Source organism: Balaenoptera physalus (genome assembly GCF_965194825.1).
Source record: "Balaenoptera physalus genome assembly, chromosome: 7".
Classification (NCBI taxonomy): domain Eukaryota; kingdom Metazoa; phylum Chordata; class Mammalia; order Artiodactyla; family Balaenopteridae; genus Balaenoptera; species Balaenoptera physalus.
In genome coordinates, this window is record NC_138886.1 from 67,242,317 (window position 1) to 67,264,158 (window position 21,842).

Sequence of the window (21,842 nt, forward strand, 5' to 3'; positions counted from 1 at the left end):
GGACTCGTCCCGGGGAAAGCGCTAGCATCCGGGGAGAGCCTTCCCTTCTCATCCCGCACTGTCCTAGGGCAGGCAGGGTGGCATTCCAAACGCCAGCAGCAAGGTGTGCCACGCAAGACCCCCCCCCCCTTTAAAAAGAATAAATAAATAGAAGCCAGCGCCTAGCCCCGCTCGGGTTTCTCGAAACGCGCACCGCGGTCGCTGCCCGGGCGGCTGGGTGTCTGCGCTCCCCGCCTTCGCTGGGCTGACACAGGAGGGGAGGAGCAGGAGCCGGAGGGGGTGCTGGAGCGGGGTGGGGGGGGGGAGCGCGAACCATCCCGAGCCAAGACAAGCAGCACATTCACAAATAACGCCCCCACCCCCAGCGCACGCGCTCCCATTCAAAGCCGCCGGCTCCGCTGCCGCAGGGCGGCTCAGAGCACGCGCGGCGGCCCCAGCGCAGCCTTGCCCCGCAGGCGCACGTCCCGGGTCTGCCCACCGCCGCAGAGCCCCGCAGCCTGCGCGGGACGCGTTTACCACTTGCAGGGTGGGGCCTCGTCCGGGACTCCCCTTCCTCCCCGCTGCGGGGCCATGGCCCGGCGGGCTGCGCCCTGGAGCTCGGGGCTCCTGGCCCGCATCCTCGGGGGCACCTGGTGCCTGCTCTGTGTCGCCGGACAGGTAGGGCAGCTTGCTCGTCTTGCGTCCCTCCCCCTCCTGGGACCTTTCTTCTAGACTGTGCTACAGCGGGGAGTGCTGTAGCTTGGGGCGCGCTCTCTCCGGCCAGGGACTGTCCTAGGGTTGCGCTGCCACCCGAGCTGGGACAGGTGGCGTGGGGTTGGGACTAAGGCGGCCCCTCGCGGCGAGCCCCGACCTGGCGGGATCAGACCCTGCGCTGAGCCTCTGCCCAGCCTCCTGGGGCCGCGTCCCGGCTTCCCGCCCACGCCCTCGTCCTGCCTCCCAGGCGAGGAGGTGGCGCCTGAGCTGGGGTGCGGCCTTCTCCCAGGGAGCCCGCGACCCCGCACCTCTTCCGGACAGTCCTTCGGGGAACCTCTTCTCTCCTTCCCGGAGGAGGCAGGGGCGTTTCCGGGAAGGCTTGGGCGCTGGTACACTTCTCCTCACTCCTGTCCTTCCCCGGTCCCAGTGAGCTTCTGACACCGTCACCTCAGGGCCACCGCGTCCGGGAGAGTCGGGCGTCGGAGCGTTGTAAGGTGCGCAGATGCCAGACTAGGTGGGCTCTCTGATGCTCTGCAATGGAGAAAAGGTGGTTCTGGCCGGTGCACGAGGACTCGCCCTCACCACGCCCCCTCCGGATGCGCCTAGGGTTTTCTCCCGAGCCACATGGGGTGTAGGAACTGGGGAGTCCTCCTGAGTCGGTGGGCCCAGGCCCCGAGGCAGAGCAGAAGGGTCCCGGAAGGGTGTAGTCGTCTTGGCTACGGTTTATTACAGAAAGACCCTGGAGGGAGCTGCTTAGGGAAGGAGGCGGGGGTCAGTCAAACCCGTGTGATGCATGTGGTGTCTTTGGCTTTCACGATTTCCAGAGTCAGGTAACTTTTGATTAAAACTCATGATTTAGGCGGTTTGTACATAATTTAGCCTACATAGATTTGCTTTTCACAGGATTACTTGGGTAATTCTGGGAAAATGCCCAAATACTCTTGGCCGGAATTATCGCCAGATAGCCTCCCTTTCCTCTGTTTTGCTTATGGAGACTTGTCCAAATCGGGGGATTTCCTTCCCTTGCTTTTACTTGACGTTTTTGAAACTTATTTTCAGTTCTCTATTTTAATGGTCATTTTGATTGTAGTGGTGCACTTGTAGAGGCTAAGGGAGGACCAAGAATGAGGGCTAAGAAGGACCCAGAGCCGGCTGGAAGCTGACAGGCATAGACTAGCCTAAGAAGTGATAGAAATTTTCAACAGGGAACACCTGCTTAGATTGGAGCATGAAAAACCCTTGCAAAAGCTTGTCTTAATTATGAGCCACTTTTATTCCCAGCATGCCTTGTTCCATCGGCAGGGCTTCTCACAGGTGGCTGCCTGTTAGGATTGCCTGTAGGACCTCTTGATATTCCCTGGGCTAGGCACCCACCTCAGCTGGATTGCATCAGCGTCCTTGGGGGTATGACGATGAGGCCGGGGCGCTGGGACTTATAAAGCTCCCAGGTGATTACATTGTGCAGCTGGGTTGAAAACCACTGTGTCAGAATGACCTGCCTTACAGTGACCTGTTCTAATAGAATCCTGAGCCCAAAAGAAAACTCAAGGGAGAAGAGTAAAGAGGGCCTAAGAGACAGGCTAGGGAGAGAGTCTTAACATGCAGCTTCCATTCCTGGCTCTGTCCCTAACTAGCTATGTCATTTTGGTCAAGGCCCTTAACCTTCCATTTCCTCATCTGTAAAGTGAGGGTGTTGGCCCATGTTCTTGAAGGTACTGCCAGCTCTAACAACACCAGGCAGGTCGGCTTCTAACCAAAATCAAGACAGAACACCTTGTGTCTTATTTTTAAAAAAATCATAGGGGTAGAAATTCTACCTTATCCTTGAGGCTTTGGTAAACTATCAGGTAATATTTGAATCCAGCAAAGATGCTAAAGAAGATGCAAAGATGCATAATGTAGTTTCTTAGACTTTTGTGCGTTTTTTTTTTTTAATATACTTTAACACGCTGCTTGTTTTTTAATATTTTAAACACTCTGCTTGTTTAGACCTATTTCAAGTCATTCGGTGCCCGCTTGACATTCAGGACAAACCGATTTTCCCAGTGTTACACACCTGTTCTTCCTTGCTTCTCTTCTCAACCAACTTTCTTCTGGGTGAAGATGATGAAAGCAGATTTGAGCCTTGTGTGTGTGTTGGAAGTGGTTTATTGTTTAGTTCCAAATGACTTTTTCTTGTTCCACTTGGCAGGGCTGCTCTCCACATGTGAGAAGCCTGACTAAACTTGTCGGGGAAAGGATATCAGAGAGTTTAAAGTGGTAGATGGGTTCTGTATTCTGGTTGAATGCAATGCACTTTAGAGATAGCTTAGTCAGGTGTTGGTCAGAAGCAGCTGATCTTGCAACACAATTTAACACTTTTTAAAAAACCACATGGGTGTTATACCTGTGAATTAAACGGACCAGAAACTTGAGGATACTTAATATCAAATCAAGAAGAAATAAAACCAATAGCCAGTGCCAAAGGACTGGAACACTGTTTGCAATTTATACATTCTTTAAACTGTTTTTTCATTAGAGCTCTCTGTATATGAAGGCATGACTACCAGAGTTATCAGACCTCTTGTATATATTGTACCCATAGTTAAAAGAGGATCTCTGTTTAAGAGCTTCTGGCTCCCCAAGTTGAATTACACCTGAGCTATATTCTCCAAAAGTCCAAACAACAATTTTAATGCAAATTAAAATTATTTGGAAATCTCAGCATTTCTCCTGTCTTGTCACTGAATTTCTGCTTTCAGGGGTTATTTCCATTCCCTTTTGTCCTGGCTGAATTACCCTCCTAACTTGAGAGATTCTTTTCTTTCCCTGTGCAACTTGAAGGTAGCTCACTCTTTAGGTTCTTATGAAACACTATTTTACTGATACCAGTTTCATTTCATCAGCTGAACTCAAATTCATCCCATTGCCCAAATTGCTCCCAGGTAAGGAAGTACATAATTAACTGTTTTAACCACTAGAGGTTACCAACTACTTAATGATTTCTACAACCCATCTGTAGCAATCCACTGTAAAAATAAACAACGTTCCTGGAGAGGATTGTGGCTAGATCAGCACAAATCCATTACTACTGCTTAAAAATATCACTTAGTGGCAATTCATGTTCTTATGGTGGCATACCAGTGATAGCTTATTCAAATACTAAGATTGAATATTTTCATTTACTATGGTATTCTAAATCCTACCCTTGTTAGGAATTTGGTAATGAGGTAAAAAATAGGATGGCTTGAAAGAATTTGTGACTTCGTGGGCACCTGATTTTCAACTAAAGACCCTGAAGGAAAGATTTTTCTTGTCTCTTTTGTTGTTCTCTTGTATGTTCTTGCTTTTGTCTTATTTTTTATTTTTATTTTTACTGTGATAATAATTCTGCATGGTTAAAAAAATACTCCTAAGGGCTTATAAAGAAATATAGCAACTTCTTGCCCAAGTCTTTCTCCTAACCTTTGTCAGATCCCATGGCCCAAAGGCAACCATTTTTCTTGTTTGTTTGATATTATTTTGGGGTATATTTGACATACAGTAAATTGCACGTATTTAAACTATACTGTTTGATAAGTTTTGACATATGTATACACCTGTGACACCATCACCCCAAAGTTTCCTCATTACCCTTGGTAATCCCTTCTTGCCACCCTTCCTCACACCCTAAATCACGGTGCAAATAGTGATCTGCTTTCTGTCACTGTAGAGTAGTTTGAGTTTTCTCAAATTTTATGTAAATGGAATCATAGAGTATGTACCCCCCCTTTTTTTGAATTTTATTTTTTTTAAACAGCAGGTTCTTATTAGTTATCTATTTTATACATATTGGTGTATATATGTCGATCCCAATCTCCCAGTTCATCCCCCCCTCCACTTTTTTCTTTGATCTGGCTTTTTTCCCCCCTTCAGCATAATTATTTTGAGATTATCCATGCTGTAGCATGTTCCCAGTAATTTCTTTTTGTTCCCAAGTAGTGTTACATTGTACGGATATATTACACTTTGTTGTCCATCAACATTCACCTATTAATGGACAGCGTGTTTCTTGTTTTTGGCTATTACAAAGAAAGTTGCTATAACGATTTGTATATAAGTCTTTGTACGGACATGTAGTCTTATTTGTTTCAGGAGTGGGATGGCTGAATCATTGGTAGATGTATGTTTAACTTTTTAAGAAACTGCCAGTTTTTCAGAAGGTTGTACCATTTTACATTCTTACTGGCAGTATACAAGAGTTCCAGTTCCTCTGCATCCTTGCCAACACCTGCTGAGGTCAGTCTTTTATTTTAGCCATGCAAATTGGTATACTAGTAGCTTGTTCTGGGTTCTGATGTGCAGTTCCCTAATGATTGATAATGTAGAACATTTTTTTTCATGGATTTATTTAGAATGTATATATCTTTTTTTGGCAAAATATTCAAATATTTTGCCCATTTCTCATTGGGTTGTTTTCCTATTGTGTGAATTATTTATGTATTCTGGCTATAAGTCCTTTATCAGATGTATCATTTACAAATACTTTCTCCCAGTCTGTGGCTTGTCTTTTCATTTTCTTTACATTGTATATTGATGGGCAGAAGTTTTTAATTTTGATGAAGTTGAATTTACTATTTGTTGGTAAATTGTGGTTTCGCTCTTGTTCTTAAGAAATATTTGCCTAACTCAAGGTCACACGGGGTTTTCCCCTAGAAATTTTATGCCGTACATTTAGTCTATGTGCCATTTTGAGTTAATTTTGTATGTGGTACAAGATATGGGTCAAAGTTCATTTTTCGCCCATGGATTTTCAATTGTTTTAAGCAAGATTTTTTTGAAAAGACTATCCTTTCTCCACTGAATTGCCTTTGCACCTTTGTCAAAATTCAGTTGTCCATACATGTGGGTCTATTTTGGATTCTCTAGTCTATTTCGCTGAACTGTATGTCCGTTGCTGTGCCAGTACTACACATTCTTGATTATTGTAGCTTCACAATAAATTCTGAACTCAGGAAGTGTGATTCCTCCAGGTTTGTCATTCATTTTCAAGGATGTTGATTTGGCTACCTTATATAAATTTTAGAATGAGTGTGCCAACCTTTTTAAAAAAAAGTTATGCGAGAATGTGACTAGGGTTGTTTTAATCTATAGATCTATTTTGAGAGAAGTAACCTCTTAACAATATTGAGTTTCATGATCCCTGAACATGATATATACCTATCTACTTAGGTCTTCTTTAATTTCTCTAAGCAATATTTGGTCATTTTTAGTGTACAGGTTTTACATATTTCTGTCAGATTTATATTAAGTATTTCATAGTTTTAATGCTGTTTTAAATGGCACTGTTTTTTAAAAAATTTGTTTCTGATTTTCCTTGTTAGTATATAAAAATACAATTGATTTTTGTATATTGTTCTTATTTTCTGCAACCTCACTTAGTAGTTGTAGTAGCTTTTTGGTATATTCAGTCAGATTTTCTACACATATGATCATGTCATATACAAATAAAGACAGTTCTTCTCTCCCTATTTGGATGCCTTTTATTTCTTTTTCTTATTTAATAACATTGACTAGAACCTCTAGTACACAGTTGAAAAGAAGTGGAATGAACAGATATCCTTGCTTGTTCCCAATCTTAGGGAACAATAATTCAGTATTTCACCATTAAGTATGATGTTAGGTGTAGGGTTTTTGTAAATGCGCTTTATCAGCCTAAGGAAGTTCTTTGTTTATTGAGAGTTTTTATCGGAAATGGATGTTGGATTTTTGTCAAATGCTTTTCTGCATCTAATTATTATATGATTTTTCCTTTTTAGTTTGTTAATATAGTGAATTACACTGACTGATTTTTGAGTGTTAAACCAATCTTGCACTCCTGGGATAAACTTGATTTGGTGATAATTTATTATCCTTTTTCTATATTGCTGGATTTGATTTACTAAATTTTGATTAGAATTTTTGCATTTATGTCCATGAAGAATATTGGTCTGTAGTTTTATTTTCTTGCAGTGTCATTGTCTGGTTTTGGTATCAGGGTAAAGCTGGCTTCATAGAATAAGTTGGGAAATACTCCTTTCTTTTCAATTGCCTGGAAATAGTGGTGTATGATTTCTTCCTTAACTGGTAGAATTCACCAGAGAAACCATCTGGACCTGAAGTTGGCTTAGTGGGAAGGATTTTAACTACAAATTTAAATTCTTGAATAGATGTAGGGCTATTCAGGTTATCTATTTCATCTTGAGTTAGCTTTGGTAGTTTGTGTCTTTCATGAATTTGTCTGTTTCATTTTAGTTGTTGAGTTTATTGGCATAAAATAGTTCATGATGCTCCCTTATTATCTTTTTAATATTAGAACATGTGGTTATGTCACCTTTTTTATTCCAGATATTGGTTATTTACTTATTCTTTTTCTTTATCAGGCTGCTTTAGTGGCTTAATTTTATAGGTCTTTTCAAAGAACCAGCTTTTGATTTCATGGATTTTCTCTATTGTTTTGTTTTCTATTTCAATTATTTCTTCTCTCATTTTTATTATTTTCCTTCTTCTACTATTTTGTGTTTCATTAGTTCTTATTTTTCTAGTTTCTTAAGGTGGATGCTGAGGTCATTGATATGAGACCCTTTTATATTTTTAGACATAGGTGTTTAGTGATAAAAAATTTTTCTTCAGTGCTGTTTTAGTGGCATATCATAAATGTGTTTTCATTTTATTTTTCATTTCAAAATACTTTATTTCCCTTTGATTTCCTCTTTGACCCATGGGTATTTTGAAATGAGTTGTTTAGTTTCTAAATATTTGGAGATTTTCCAGATATATTTGGGTTATTTACTTTTAATTCCAGTGTGTTCAGAGAACACACTTTATATAACTTGAATCTTTTTAAGTTGACATTTGTTTTATGGCCCAGAATATGGTCTGTCTTGGCAAATGTTCTATGAGCATTTGAAAAAAATTAAACTTCCTACAAATCTCTGTCTTTTAAGTTTTCCTGATTAATCTAGCTGTTGTTGGGTGGAATACTCTATAAACATCAATTAGGTCAAGTTTGTTGAGAGTATTAAAATAGTCTATGTCTTTACTGATATACTTACTGTATCAATTATTGACAGATGTATATTACAGTCTCCATCTACCATTGTGGAATTGTCTGTTTCTCCTTGAAGTTCTATCAGTTTTTTCTTTATTTTGAAGCTCTGTTATTGGGTGTATAAGCGTTTAGAATTGTTATGTCTGTGGTGAACTGACTCCTTTGTCATTATTAAATGACCTTATCTATCCTTGGTAATAGTCTGTGCTCTAAAATCAACTTTGCTTTTGACTATATTAATATTAGATAACCATTTTTAATCCTTTGTGATTTCTATATGATAGTACTTCCATAGTTATTACAGTATACCTTTAATATGATTTATTGTATTCTATTAAATTGTCATTATGGTATGATTTCCTAATTCTCTTTCTCATCCTCCTTTCATCATTCTTTCATGATGTTTTATCACATTTTAGAGACCCAATGGTCAGTATTAATCTATTGTAATGGGTACACTGTGCCAAGCAGTATGTTATTATTCTATTTTTTTCTAGTGTATTTCCCTTTTATTGGGATATAATGCATGGATCATACAATTCACCAAGTTAAAGTGTATAATTCAGTAGTTTTTATTATATTCACAGATATGTGTACCATCACCACAGTCAATTTTAGTAATTTTTGTCACCTCAAAAAGGAACTTTGTACCCTTTAGCTTACCCTTACTCTTCACTACCCCCCAGCCCCAGGCAATCATAATTTACTTTCTTTCTCTATAGATTTCCCTACTCTGGATTTTCATGTGAGTGAAGTTATATAGCGGGGTCATATAATATGTGAATTTGTGGGACTGGCTTCTTTCACTTAGCGTATTTTCAAGGTTCATCCAAGTTGCAGCATGTATCAGTACTTCATTCCTTTTATGACTGAATAATATTTAATTGTATGGATATACAACATTTAGTTTATCAATTTGTCTGTGGATGGACATGTAGGTTGTTTTCACCTTTTGGCTATTATGAGTAATGCTGCTGTAAGCATTCACGTGCAAGTTTTTGTGTGGACATAGGTTTCATTTCTCTTGGGAAATATTTTAGGCTTTGTAGACTATACTGTCTCTGCCACTAAATTCTGCTGCTATAGCAGGAAAGCAGTGCTAGACAATATAGAAATGAATGAACATGGTTGTGTTCCAATAAACTATTAAAAAAAATGGGCGGTGGTCCAGATTTGGACCACAAGCCATAATTTGCCAACCTCTGAACCACAGTTTCATGATGCTGTGCCTCGATGTGGATTATTTAAATTCACAGTGCTAGGTTTTTCATGGACCTTCAATAGATCTATATCCTTCAGTTTGGGGAATATTTATTTTCATGTCTTTGATAATTTCCTTGCCAGCATTGTATGTGTTTGCTTTTTGTGAAACTCCTTTTAGTCAGTTATTAAGCCTCCTGGATCTACCAATATAGCTCTTAAAATCTTTTGTCTTGTTCTTTTAGTTATGCTTTCTGAAAGATTGTCTCAATTTTACTTTTCAACAGAGTCTTCTTTCCATAACTTTTCGACCACTGTTCCAGTTGTAGCCAAGCCTTCACTCCCATCTTTTGCAGCACCAGGTGCCTCTGTGTCTGAAGCCTTTCTGAGCTTTCACAGGCCAAATTGTCTTGCTTCCCATCATTATATCCTGTTGCAGGCGCAATCCTGTTAAATCAGTTACAATTCTTCCACCAGCTTTCCATATTCCAAAAATTTATTGGCATCTTTTGTCTGCTGTTGTCTCCTTTCCAGTTCTCTTGTCATTTTAATTTATTTACTGTTATTTTAGCAGACATTTGGGAGAGAATGGAAAAAAGTGGTGTTCAACCTGCCATGTTTAACTGGAAGTTAGCACTATTGATTCTCTTTCATTATTTCTATTTTCCTGTCTTGATCCATTTCCAAATCCCATTAAAGCTCATTCTGGTTATTATGCACACTTTTCAGAGATTCATATGTTTTGTTTCCCAGTGTAAGCAAAACTTTGGTCAGTATTAGAAAAAAGACACTAGATTTGAGGTCCTAAGACCTAAGTTCTAGGTCTGCATTTACTGACTGTCTCTGCAACTAGAGAGTTGGACTTTTTTTCAGGGAAGGGAATCCGTGCTAACTGACTGCCTGCTAGTTGCCAAACACAATAGTCGGTACCCTGTCCATCCTCGTTTTCATATTTTAGCTTTCAGTCTTTCAATAACTGTGTATTTCCCATTCCTTGCTTAAATAGAGTCTAACCTATTTGCTCAGAGATACAGTAAAGAAATATTTTATTGTTTTACAAATTTTGATGTTCATATTTGGAAACGGTTTTAGGAGAGAACATGGAGTTAACATGATGTAAATATCTGGCTTTAAAATATCATATGTGGTATTAAAATTTATTCTCTAAGGTGTGATTGAGGTTCAGGCTTTTTTGTGGTGAAGAAGGGAGATGAGGTGAAATGAACGAGGAGGTTGTTTTGAATTGTTAGTACATAATACCATATCAGCTTTAATATTTTATTTTGCACCAGGATGATCTCTATGTAAAGAATTAAGCATTGTTTTGGAGGGGATGGAGTGAGTGGTGTAGGAGCTACATATTTCTTTTCAGCTGTGCTCATGTCTGTAGAATTATAAAGCTGGAAGGGGCCTTAGAGATTCTTCAGTCTTTTGGTTCAGAAACTTCGCTGTGTGTTAAGTAGTTTGGTCTTCTGCATAGTGCCAAAGGTCACCAAAGACTAAAGCTGTGCAACTGGAAGCTCAGAAACTTTTTTTAAAAAATTGAAGTATAATTGATTTACAATGTTTTAGCTTCAGGTGTACAGCAAAGTGCTTCAGTTACACACATACACGCACACACACATATATATATATGTGTGTGTGTGTACATATATACATATATATACTCCTAATCTTTTTCAGATTCTTTTCCATTAAAAGTTATTACAAGATATTGAATTAGGAGTTTGGGATTAGAAGCTGAGAAACTTTGAAATGCCAATTCCTGGGCCTCACTCTTGGAGATTCTGATTCAGTAGGGAAAGGATGCGTCCTAGGAATGTGCCTTTGGTACGTTCCCCTCACCACATACCCATAGAGGATTCAGACACAGTTGGACCAAAGACCACATTTCGGGAAGCACTGGTCTGACCTGTCTTATTTAAGGGGGAGAGAAGTTAAGGTCTTAGGAAGTTGAGCAACATGTCCCAGTTTGTTAGTGGGAGAGATGGGAGTGGACCACACGTCTCAGAACTCTGTTCAGTGACTTTTTCCACCAGAGCATACACTATTATTTTAGTGTCTAGTTACATCATGAACTAAAGATATGAACCACCAGCTTAAAGTGTCTTTATTTGTAGTAACCTCCGTTTTTTATAAATGGTTTTCAGATGTTTGGGAATAGCTTCAGCTCCCAGACACTCTGCCTTCAGCGGAGGAATGATCTGGGGGAAGAAGGGAAGGGAAAACCCTCTGCCCTTCCCCCTCTCACATAACCTGCTGGAAACTGGCTTCTGTGTGTTTTTTCCTCCAGTCATCATGCCCCTGGAAGATTAACAGATACTTATTTAGAAAACTGTCCAAAACATCCAGGAACTTGACACTTGTTGAAAGGGAGAGGACGTGCCTCTGAACACCTTCTCTACCCAAGTGTGATGTAGCAACTGTTGCTACGTTCTTGGATGGGAGGAAGAAACTGTTTCATGTGCTTATTATTTAGGATGTTCTCCCCACACGTTCTTGGATGGGAGGAAGAAACTGTTTCATGTGCTTATTATTTAGGATGTTCTCTGCGCCCCTCACAAACCAGCCAAACAACACAGGCACACGCTCTCCGCTGAGTCATACACGATCTATGATGTAGTCCTACACATGGAGGAAAAACGTTTTCTTTACTATTAATATCTTGTACCTTTTATGAAGAGTGATCATTGTGAATTTCCTTTCAGAAATCAGTTGCAATGAAATAAAGGATTTTTACCATTAAAGAGTATCTGTCTATTGATTAAGTTGAAATTCAAATTCCCATATTCCATTTTTTTTTTAAAAACTCTGTATTAGTCAGGTTGGGCTAGATGATGCTGTGGTAACAAACAACCCCCAAATCATAGTGGCTTCACACGACCAAGGTGTATTTCTCCATCAGGCCACGTATCTGGTGTGGGTGGCTAGCAGGGCGTGACCCACTGTGTGTGTTGAGGAATACATGCTGATGGTAGCTCCATCTCAGCCCTCATGCTTCCATAGCCGCCAGGGTAGGGAAAGGAGAATGCTGGTCTGTCTTGCACTGGCAATTAAATGCTTCCACTCAGTGACAAATATTGCTTCTGCTCACATTTTATTGGCTGAATCAAATTCAAGAGAGTTGAAACTGTAAGCTAACGTTATCCCGAATCCAGAATATTCTTCTTCTTGCTTTTGTTTCAACCTCATTAGCTTTTCTAAACTTGCGGACTTCCGAGATGTGACCTAGATCTTTAAGTTTTCTGATTGTGTGTATATATGTGAACAGAGGTTCTTTGACATTACTGTAAAGCCACTTAGAATTAACTTTGACTTCTCAAATTAAAAAAATTATAATTGTAAAATATACATAATAAAACTTACCATCTTAATTTTTTTAAAGTGTACAGTCTAGTTGTGTTAAGTACGTTTACATCGTTATGTAACCACTCTCCAAAACTCTTTCATCTTGTAAAACTGTAACTCTATACCTATTCAGTAATAACTCTCCCTTCCCTGCATCCCAGCAATAACCATTCTACTTTCTGTCTCTATGAATTTAACCACTTTAGTTATCTCATATAAGTGGGATCATATGGTATTTGTCTTTTTGTGATTGTTTTATTTCTCTTAGCATAATGTTCACAAGGTTCATCCATGTTGTACCTTGTGTCAGACTTGCCTTCCTTTAAAAGGCTGAATAATATTCCATTGTATGTATTTACCATATTTTGTTTATCTATACAACTGTCGATGGACACTTGGGTTGCTTCCACCTTTTGGCCACTGTGAATAACGCTACTGTGAACAGCGGTATTCCATTTTGTTTTATGTGTGTTGCTTTTTCCGTACAAAAGAGAGGCAACACCTTCCTCTTCAGACCTCTAGTTTACTATTTGGGAGGGACTGGAAACAATTATTTAAACGTTGGACTAATAGGCTTACCTTGGGAATCTTCTGCCATTGGTCACAACAAAAACTGAGCAATGCTCCACCTGCCTCCTGCACGTTCAACTGAATCAGTAGAGCCAATGGATTGCTGAATTTTGTCTTGCGTGTAACCTGCAAATCTTGACATTTTCTGAGATAGATGATGATATACGGCTAGCACCCTATTTTTCCTCTAAAGATCTAGGAGCCTGGCAAGAAGATCTGTTTACATGTGCTGTGGCTCTTTGAAGAGCCTCAAACCATTGTATAACCTAAGTCCTTTCCTCTCCCACTCCCAAGAACCAATTTTTCATCCCCTCAGGGCCATTATTGCTCCCTTGAGAATGTATACTTTAGACTAAGATTGCAAATCCTTACTGGTCTTCAAGGCCTGGCATGATTCATCTTTCCTTAAGCTCCCCTTCTTTCCTCTCCCCTCCCCCACCCCACTCCATCTTCCCTTGTTCACTCCTGTCCAGCTCCACTGGCTTCCTTTCAGTTCCTCAAGGGCATCAAGCTTGTTCCTACTTTAGGGTCTTTGCACAAGTTGTTCTCTTTGTTGGAGAGCTATTTCTTTATTTATTTTATTTTTTATTTTTTTTTTAAAGAATTTCACTTTTTAATTAATTAATTAATTTATTTATTTATTTTTGGCTGTGTTGGGTCTTCGTTTCTGTGCGAGGGCTTTCTCTAGTTGCGGCAAGCAGGGGCCACTCTTCATCGCGGTGCATGGGCCTCTCACTATCGCGGCCTCTCTTGTTGCGGAGCACAGGCTCCAGACGCGCAGGCTCAGTAGTTGTGGCACACGGGCTTAGTTGCTCCGTGGCATGTGAGATCTTCCCAGACCAGGGCTCGAACCTGTGTCCCCTGCATTGGCAGGCAGATTCTCAACCACTCTGCCGCCGGGGAAGCCCTATTTCTTTATTTTTAACTAATTAGTTTCTGCTCACACATCTCTTCTCCAGCTTAGATATCACTGCCCTAGAAAAACCTGTCCTGCAACTCCCCCTTCCTCAGTCTATATTAGATCTCTGCTGTTATTCTCTCACAATTCCCATTTTCCTTCAGGCACTTGTAATTTGTAATAATACACTTATTTATATTTTTATTATATGTCTGCCATCCCCAATATATTGTAAGCTTGAGGCCAGAGACTGCCTTGCTTTCCTCTGTATATATCACATTTAGCTTGCTGCTAGAATTGTTGAAAAAAGGGTTAATTAAGCGTTTGTAAAAATACACAGTGAAAAAAACTGCTCTGAACTTGGTATTGCTTTTTAAATGTATGTATACACTCATGTTAAGTGTTCTTATCAAAATGAAAAATACAATGAAATAAAATGAATGTATACATTGTTCATCACAACAGTAGTATACATGTATACATGTAGTAGGTATAGGAAACTTTAGCTGCTATAACATGTATTAGGTAAGGAAGCCCTAACTGCCATAACAATGAAATCCTGAAATATCAATGTTTTGATAAAATAGTTTGTTTCTTGTTCACGTAAAAGTCCAGTTGGCAGGGCTGAAGTGGGGTCAGAGGATCTGCTCCAAGCAGCCATTCAGGGACCGGGTTGATGGAGCCTTGCTGTCCTTAATGCATGGCTTCCAAGGTCACCCTGGTGCCTGTGTCTGGATGGCAAGGGAGGGGTGGGGGGAGAATGTTGAGAACTGCATGGGAGGTTTTCTTGGGGTAATCTTGGGAATGGAATGCATCACTTCTGCCCACATCCATTTTTTGCATTCCTGACCAGACTCAAATCTCCAGTAGGGTTCCAGTGCCTATTATTCCACCGTAAGAAGTCACGTGGCTACACCTCCTAGCCAGGGAGGCTGGGAAGACAGCTGTGAACTCAGGAAGTATGCTGGTCTCTTCCATAATACACTTGGAAAGTTGCACATATATGTGCAAGTGTGTAGTTGATATCTGGGTGCATGTGGATTTACAAATCTCTTTCGGGAACTTAGGGGCCCTTGCCAAGTCCAAGATGCAGAGAATGGGAATCACTAAAAATAGGAGTATGTGAGTTTTATTTTAGGAGAGGGTTTTGTCTGCTTCATCATTTTCAAAATTATAAGCAGAGACAAGAAGGTGGACTGAAGTTAGGGGGAAATGGGCTCAGGGTTAAAGAGGTGCTATATACACCTAACTGAACAAACAGTTTATCGCCACTCAAGCACTAATCTTCCCAGGCTCTTGCAGTGTAGCTGCGTTCACGAGAGCGCAGACTGGCATCTTGTCAGCTGAATGTAAGACCAGTGAGGTTCTGGTTAGGCTGCTGGCAGCACTGTCATTAATAAAATGGAGCCTTTTTAAACCAAAGAACTGTTTTCAGTTTCCAGATCACCTGATAAGTCCTATTCTTTTGATGCACTACAAATAAAAACTAGTTCTCCATCCCATGGGGCTATTAATCAAATAGAGTCTGTTTGTTAAAAGGAAAAAAAAAAAAGACCTATAGCATGTCTGGTTCATAATACCACAAGGCAATTGTAATTGATCTACGAAATCATGATACTGTGCTTTTATCTGGGCCAGGACTTACCTGGCCATCCTTCTGGTTTGCTATTCTTCCCTATGCCAGGGGATGGGAGCAGAAATCTGAGCCTGGGTGTTTCTTTTATGCCGTTTGCGAGCATCTCTCAACTCCTGTCCTTAGCAGAAAGAAAGAGAGAATTCAGAACGTGGTGGGTTAGGTGGTGGCTGTGTTACTTCTGTTTCATTGTTATTGACCAGCTTTTGAGACTTGCCCTTTTCTTTCCCTTCTACCATCCATCTAACTCTGTAACCTAGTGGTCCTTTCAGAAAGCTAGGAAAAAAAACAGCATTTGGAGACCACCTCTAACCTCCAAACAGAAAAAGGTTGTACATTTTAAATTCTAAAATTTCAAACAAGTTGATTGGCCAATTGAAAGTTTTTCAACAAATGTCAGCATTTTCCACCTCCTGCCTCTTTCAGCTCTTTGGTTTTTCCTTTTGCGTAAGATGCAGTTTCAGGTCAGCATTGTCCTGCTTTCTATGCTTCTGATGAAGCTGAAAAGGGTTTGATTGACGTTATCAGCAAGTTGTGACAGCTGTGAACTTAACCCCCAAAGCAGGTTGTTGAGGTCACGCTGGCATCCTTCTCAGTGCCTTGGTAGGATTAGGAAAGAGGTTTATGCTTAAGTTCCAGCTATGGCCAGCGCTGGACAGGGGACCTCCCAAACGCCAGGATCTGCAGCTTGGCAGAACTGCACAGCGGTGCTGATTTGCACAAGTTGGGGGGTAATCATCATCTCCTGCTATCACGGAAAAACATATTACCAAAAAAAAAAAAAAAGAAAAAAGTCTTATTTGGAGCAAGGCAGCCATGTAGGAGCTGGGTGGAAATGGTTCTGCAGGACCCCTGCAGCAGCAGGAATACTTGACTTACATTTAATTGGAATCCGCCTATCAAGAGCTTTCGGTGTCCCTCTATTTGGCAACATACCATGTTTGGCTGGATTTTGTTCTAGGTCTTTCCCAAGTAGGAAAGGGCTGTTCAGAGGGATGCTTACTGAGTGGGAATTCAGGAGCCAGTCAGCCAACCATGAGCTCAAGCCGTTCTTCCTGGCAGCTGTGCTTGATTATGTGTTTAGCTGCCACTGGTAATGAGTCAAAGAAGCAACATCTGCTGAGAGCCGGGGTTGGCACTTCCAGGGCGGTCTGCCACCTCTCCATCAATTGCTCCAAAGACGGTCCAAGGGTGTGGAACAGATAAAGCTGAATGTTGGATGTGTGGTTCTTTGAGGCTGTTTTTGAAGGAACATGGGAAATGATAGAATTTGACATTGAGCGACTTGCCAATTAGTTTCAACCTCTTACACTTTTTGTGTCCTGGTTGCTTTTGTTTCAAATAGAAGGCTGCTGGAGGGGTGAACACAGTTTGGGTTGAAGGTACCGTCGAGAGTTCTCTGAATTGTACAGCTCCTCCTATGGAGTCATTAGTTTCTTGGGTGATTTCTGAAGCTGAGACATTGGAACAGATGACGGGAAGCCCTTCCACTAAATTTATTTCATTCATTTTGTAAGTCTTTTCTCTGTGTTGGGTGGGGATAAATATATTCCCTTTTGTATGGGCTATCCGAGAAAATGTTTTCATTTTGAATACAGTGATCTAAGGAATCAGGTTATTACAACAGCTTATTCTCCATGTTACTTTTTTTTTTTTTGAAACAAATATGAGTAAAGGGCAAACTCTTTGGAATTTATTCAGGAATCCCCTATCTGGATAACCCCTCCTGTAGTGTGATATGATCTTTTCCCCACGTTTCTTCAAGTGGTTTGATTTCTTGTTTTCTGGATTTGATTGATCCCTTCTTTCAGAGCAATTAAATTAGACAGTTAAAACTTTTAAGGAAAAGGACTAAGCCCTGTACATCTTGGGTCCTTCCAAAGTGCCCTGCCTAGCACCATGCCTAGTAGACACTCCTTAGATTAAATTGTGTGCATTTCCTTTGACTGCTGTAATAAACTGCCGCAAACTAGGGGGCTTAAAGCGAGAGAAATGTATTCTGTTGTAGTTATAGAGATAGAGACCAGAAATCCAAAATGAAGGTGTCAGCAGGGCCATGCTCCCTCCAGAGATGCTGGGGGAGAATCTGTTCCTTGTCTCTTCTAGCCGCTGGGGGCTGCCAGCAATCCCTTTGTCTTCCTTAGCTGTAGCTTTCATCCATCCAGTCTCGGCTTCTGTCTTCCTGTCACCTTCTCTGTGTATGTCAAACCTCTCTCTGCCTCTCTTTTGTGATGGCTTTCAAGACTCAGCTGGATAGTCTGGGATAATCTCCTCATCTCAAAGTCCTTAATTTAATCACATCTGCAAAGGCCCTTTCTCCAGTCACTGGGCATGACAGTGACTTATCTTTGGGAGCCACTATCGAGTCTACCACACCTGTGTACGGTTTCCACATATTCTTGTGCCCATTCATTGGATCTTCACCAGAAACACTTAGCTTCAAGGATATTTGCTTCTGTTTCATTTTCGAGGGGCTGTTTGTTTCGAGTCACTTCTGTTTTAATATCCTCTTGTTCTTTATTCTTTCGTTGTTAGGATATCAAATTATTTGCAATGAAAATGGCTTTCCAGTGCAGTGGGATTGGCTTTGGTCTTGGCAGTCTGTGCCATTGATAGCGAGTTTTGCATTCTATTTGTGGCTGTGGACAAGGAATTATTGCTATCACCACTGAAACTAATGACAAGGTAGGTGTGGTGTTCAGGGCAGGTTTATTGAGCCTGTATAGGTGAGAGGGCATCAAAGTCTTGTGTTTACAATAAATGTAATTCCCCCATAATCTCAGTTTTGAGCATTTTACTCTCTAAACTTCATTCCTGTTTTTCACAATTTACTTCCCCTGGAATCCCCAACTCCATATTTCTTCAAGTCTACTGGGACCTACAAGCCCTAATTTCCACCTCCTTTTTCCTGTATCTCACTCACCTTACTCCCCTACTTGGCCAGCTGAAATGCCTTGGCCAGTCATTATAACCACTCCCTCAATTTCTTTCTTCCTCTCTCTTTGGTGCACTCACTTGGCTAAACCTTCACCAAGTTACACCCACCTGTGCAGCTGAATGTGATTGCCTTAAAGTCAAGCTCACTGTCCTCTGATGGGCCCTTGGGCCGCTCAGCAATCATGCTGCAATTCCTGAGTCCATCTACTCTCTCACTCCCTCAGATGAATATTTTCTTTCTTTTCTCTGATGAAACCCCCACAAGTTTTTCCACGTTTCCACTCACAGATTCCTATTAAATTAAGACAATAGAAGCTATCAGAAGAAAATCTCCACATTTTCCCACCTACCCGCATCTGGTTTACGTACTCTGACTTCCGTCCAGTTGTGATGGGTAAAGCATCCTTCCATTCCCCTAACAAAGGCCAGTCTTTCCACTTGGGGTCCCAGATCCCATCCCCATTTGCCTATTCAAAGATATTGCTCTGATAATTCTTCCCCTCTTTTCTGCATCCTCTTCTTTCCTCCCTTCCTCCCTCCCTCCCTCCCTTTGTTCCTTCCTTCCTTCCATACTGGACTTTCCCCATCAGCTCACAAACATGCTGTTATTTCTGCCATCATAAAAGCTTTCTCTTGATTCTGTTTGCCCCTTCATTCACCACTCCATTTTCCTGCTCTCTTGTACATTCAAACTCTTTAAAAGAGTTGCCTGTATTTGCTCTAATTATCTCTTGAGACCATTTTTTGTCAAGCTTTCATACCATTACTCCTCTCAAACATTGTTTTTCAAAGGCTATATCTTTTTAAAAATTTTTTAAATTAATTAATTAATTTATTTATTTTTATGGCTGTGTTGGGTCTTCGTTTCTGTGTTAGGGCTTTCTCTAGTTGTGGCAAGCGGGGGCCACTCTTCATCGCGGTGCGCGGGCCTCTCACTACCGCGGCCTCTCTTGTTGCGGAGCACAGGCTCCAGACGCGCAGGCTCAGTAATTGTGGCTCACGGGCCCAGCTGCTCCGCGGCATGCGGGATCTTCCCAGACCAGGGCTTGAACCCATGTCCCCTGCATTGGCAGGCAGATTCTCAACCACTACGCCACCAGGGAAGCCCTCAAACATTTTTTATCAAGGCAATCAATAACCTTCATGATACCAAATGCAATGGACCGTTCTCAGTCCTCATTTTTCTTGACTTATCACCTTAACACTTAACACAAATGATCATTCCCTCTTCCTGTAACATCTCTCATCACTTGGCCTCTAGAACACCACACTCTCCTTTCCTCCTGCCTCTGCTCCAACCTCATTGGCCTTCATGCTATTCCTCAAACCTGCCATGCATGCCCCTACCTCTAGGCTTTCTATTTAGTATTTAGTGCTTTATTGAAACAAAACAAAATAAAAACACTATATTTATGCTCATTTATCCTCCCCTAGTCTGGGGACAATCGTGTGTGTGTGTTTTTTTCTAAGTATAGTTTCCTTACTATTTGCTAAATAAAAATATTTCTACATGAAATGAATTTATACCTAAGACCCTTGAGCCTTAGGTCATTTTACAGACTTGTTATCTCTCCTTTTTGCAGCTTCACAAAATAGTTGACATCCTCATTGTCTCATGCATTTTTTTAACCACTGCGGCTCATTTTAAAATTATGGTTCTTTTATCTCTAACTCTTGGGGTATACTCAGAACTCATTGGCACCATAGAAATAGAAGAAGATTGAAGGTACCTCTAACATAAGTAGAAGTTCACAGATGACAGAGGCCAGGGTCATGACCACATCTTCTCTCCTCCAGGGCCTGTGAGGGAAAGAACCCAGGCTGGGTGCTGGCTCAGCCACATAATCGGCAGTGTGACCTCAGGCGAGCCCCATAACCTCCGCGAGCCTTCCTTTCCCATCTGTAAAGGGAAAGGGCTTGAACCAGTTAATCTCTGAGGCCCTTTTTACCCCTAACAATCTGTGAGTGTGGGCAGGGACACTGCTCAGGCCATAAATACCTGCTAGATTATATTGAGGTCTCTCCCTTTTCTTACCTGCTCCTTGCCAGCTTTCATGTTAAAATTTTCCACCAAACAGGAACAGCAGAGGCAAAGGGCTTACAGCAGGTACCACCCCTGCTGGCTGCCAAATCTCTCTCCAACCTAGCCACTGCCTGCATGGATGGGCTTTTGCGTGAAATTGGCCAGCTTTAGTCCCCTTCCACAAATAAACTTTCAAGTACTCCCTTGAAGAGAGAGAAGCTGCCAGTGGTACTGGCAGTGAGTTTTATAATGATTTTTTGATGATTTCCATGTGACTTTGGGTCTGAGGGCGGTATGTTTGGTTTGGTTGTATTGACAGGTTTCCCACGGACATGGTTTACACCTGCCGGCCATGCAGGAGACAGCGTGGTGAAGAGCTTCTTGGTCCTCTGGCCCTCTGCTAGTGTCTGCGCACGGTGATGGCTACCTCTGCAGCTGTGACCTTTGCCAGCCTGTCTGCCATTGTGCCTCATGCGTGGCTGCCAGTGACGAGAGCCTTGGACCACTCAGCTTAGGCATGCCGAGTCAGCTCTCAGAAAGCATTTTCCCTAAAATGATGTTGCAGGCAGTGATGAGGGATAACCATAAAAGCATGTTGCTGTGGGCCAGGCTGTGGATTAGCCTTATCTTTAATCCTCACGATAGCTCTTACAGGGGAGGCTTTGTCTCCATGGTAGGAATGATGGAATGATGAAAGTGATCTAGATGTTAATTAACAGCCAGTAAAGAGCTGAGCTGAATTGGAACCCAGAATTTTCTGATTCCACGGTGCATGTTCTCTGCACGTCTCTATGCTCCTGTGAGGGAGATAGAGCCAGCACTACCCTTAGATCCCTTATGGCTAATTAGGTTTTCATTGGTTGATGCCAAACTCAGCTCCTAATTCTGTAACATTGTTATACGGAAAAAAAAAAAAAAAGAATTCTGATTTTGAAAAAAAAAAACTTTGGTAATATTAACCCTTTGTAGGTTGTAGGGGGGGTGCTTGATTTACTTATTGATTTCAGTTCCATTTTTGATCATTACTCAGGCACCTCTTCTCAAAAATGTAGACAATTGAGGTTAGTTGAGGCTTGGCCTATGGTTGGCCATATTATGTTTCTTTATGTCTCTCTTGCTTAAAAGAAAAATCACCTCCACGAACAAAATCACACACCTAGAAATCAGGAAAAGGGGACGACTCTAAGGCTTTCTTTTAAAACACATAGATCTTGAGGTTTGAATCAAAATGATAGTGTTTTACCATTCATATCTGTTTAATTGTGACACAGTACACCTGCTTACTTTAAAGAAGAGAAGTAATAGAATTTTAAGGAGGGGGGGAGAGTGATGTGGACACCCCATAACTCTTCTCCAGTGATAGCCTGATGAGTTAAGCATAAATGAATCAGAAACAGATGGATTTTCTTTTCCCCTAGAAATACACATGGGTTTAAAAACGAAGGGAAAATATGCTTGGGGAAAAAAAACGTTCTTTGTTAAAGTCCAAATG

At 41.2% G+C, this 21,842-nt stretch overlaps 1 long non-coding RNA gene across 1 annotated transcript in view; it reads left to right on the forward strand.

Moving 5' to 3' along the window:
* Positions 1-353: 353 nt before the first annotated feature.
* LOC309663711 overlaps positions 354-21,842 on the forward strand; it is a 380,443-nt gene continuing 358,954 nt past the window's right edge. Inside the window, exon 1 of the long non-coding RNA XR_014265417.1 lies at positions 354-657. This is a non-coding gene — a long non-coding RNA (uncharacterized lncRNA). The remainder of the gene's footprint in view (positions 658-21,842) is intronic.